Here is a 2,500-nt window from a genome sequence, read left to right as displayed (position 1 = left end):
TCAAGGAAGCTCCCATAAAATTTCCAAACCCAAACTCCAAACTTCATTTTTTAGCCTACAATGCCCACGTGCACGCCGGTGTGCACGCAGGGGTGCTTGAGCATGCGGGAGAGGAGCCATAATGGGCAACATTGACTCGGGGGACCTCCAAATCGAAATCCGTCTCGAGCAAAACACTTCTTAAGCTTCTAGGAAGCTCCCATAAAACTTCCAAACCCAAACTCCAAACTTTATTTTTTAGCATACAATGCCCACGTGCACGCCGGGGTGCTTGAGCGTGCGGGCGAGGAGCCATAATGGGCAACATTGACTCGGGGGACCTCCAAATCGAAATCCGTCTCGAGCAAAACACTTCTTAAGCTTCTAGGAAGCTCCCATAAAACTTCCAAACCCAAACTCCAAACTTTATTTTTTAGCATACAATGCCCACGTGCACGCAGGGGTGCTTGAGCATGCGGGAGAGGAGCCATAATGGGCAACATTGACTCGGGGGACCTCCAAATCGAAATCCGTCTCGAGCAAAACACTTCTTAAGCTTCTAGGAAGCTCCCATAAAACTTCCAAACCCAAACTCCAAACTTTATTTTTTAGCATACAATGCCCACGTGCACGCCGGGGTGCTTGAGCGTGCGGGCGAGGAGCCGTAATGGGCAAAATTAACACGGGGGACCTTCAAATCGAAATCCGTCTCGAGCAAAGCACTTCTTAGGCTTCTAGGAAGCTCCCATCAAATTTACAAACCCAAACTCCAAACTTCATTTTTTAGCACACAATGCCCACGTGCACGCGGGGGTGCTTAAGCGTGCGGGCGAGGAGTCATAATGGGCAAAATTAACTCGGGGGACCTCCAAATCGAAATCCGTCTCGAGCAAAGCACTTCTTAGGCTTCTAGGAAGCTCCCATAAAATTTCCAAACCCAAACTCCAAACTTCATTTTTTAGCATACAATGCCCCCGTGCACGCCGGTGTGCACGTCGGGGTGCTTGAGCGTGCGCGCGAGGAGCCGTAATTGGCAAAATTAACACGGCGGAAATATAAATCGAAATCCGTCTCGAGCAAAGCATTTCTTAGGCTTCTAGGAAGCTCCCATAAGATTTCTGAACCCAAACTCCAAACTTCATTTTTTAGCATACGATGCCCACGTGCACGCCGGTGTGCACGAGCATGCGGGCGAGGAGTCATAAAGGGCAAACTTAACTCGGGGGACCTCCAAATCGAAATCCGTCTCGAGCAAAGCATTTCTTAGGCTTCTAGGAAGCTCCCATAAAATTTTCAAACCCAAACTCCAAACTTCAATTTTAGCATACCATGCCCACGTGCACGTCGGGGTGCACGAGCGTGCGGGCGAGGAGTCGTAATGGGCAAAATTAACTCGGGGGACCTCCAAATCGAAATCCGTCTCGAGCAAAGCATTTCTTAGGCTTCTAGGAAGTTCCCGTAAAATTTTCAAACCCAAACTCCAAACTTCATTTTTTAGCATACGATGCCCACGTGCGCGCCGGTGTGCACGTCGGGGTGCTTGAGCGTGCGCGCGAGGAGCCGTAATTGGCAAAATTAACACGGCGGAAATCTAAATCGAAATCCGTCTCGAGCAAAGCATTTCTTAGGCTTCTAGGAAGCTCCCATAAGATTTCTGAACCCAAACTCCAAACTTCATTTTTTAGCATACGATGCCCACGTGCACGCCGGTGTGCACGAGCATGCGGGCGAGGAGTCATAAAGGGCAAACTTAACTCGGGGGACCTCCAAATCGAAATCCGTCTCGAGCAAAGCATTTCTTAGGCTTCTAGGAAGCTCCCATAAAATTTTCAAACCCAAACTCCAAACTTCAATTTTAGCATACCATGCCCACGTGCACGTCGGGGTGCACGAGCGTGCGGGCGAGGAGTCATAATGGGTAAAATTAACCCGGGGGACCTCCAAATCGAAATCCGTCTCGAGCAAAGCACTTCTTAGTCTTCTAGGAAGCTCCCATAAAATTTTCAAACCCAAACTCCAAACTTCATTTTTTAGCATACGATGCCCACGTGCACGTCGGGGTGCACGAGCGTGCGGGCGAGGAGTCGTAATGGGCAAAATTAACTCGGGGGACCTCCAAATCGAAATCCGTCTCGAGCAAAGCATTTCTTAGGCTTCTAGGAAGTTCCCGTAAAATTTTCAAACCCAAACTCCAAACTTCATTTTTTAGCATACGATGCCCACGTGCGCGCCGGTGTGCACGTCGGGGTGCTTGAGCGTGCGCGCGAGGAGCCGTAATTGGCAAAATTAACACGGCGGAAATCTAAATCGAAATCCGTCTCGAGCAAAGCATTTCTTAGGCTTCTAGGAAGCTCCCATAAGATTTCTGAACCCAAACTCCAAACTTCATTTTTTAGCATACGATGCCCACGTGCACGCCGGTGTGCACGAGCATGCGGGCGAGGAGTCATAAAGGGCAAACTTAACTCGGGGGACCTCCAAATCGAAATCCGTCTCGAGCAAAGCATTTCTTAGGCTTCTA

Source organism: Cornus florida, unplaced genomic scaffold (assembly GCF_030987335.1).
Source record: "Cornus florida cultivar Cherokee Brave unplaced genomic scaffold, ASM3098733v1 CherokeeBrave_3.0.0_Hap2_scaffold_24, whole genome shotgun sequence".
In the NCBI taxonomy this organism is placed as follows: Eukaryota; Viridiplantae; Streptophyta; class Magnoliopsida; order Cornales; family Cornaceae; genus Cornus; species Cornus florida.
This window is presented reverse-complemented; position numbering follows the sequence as displayed.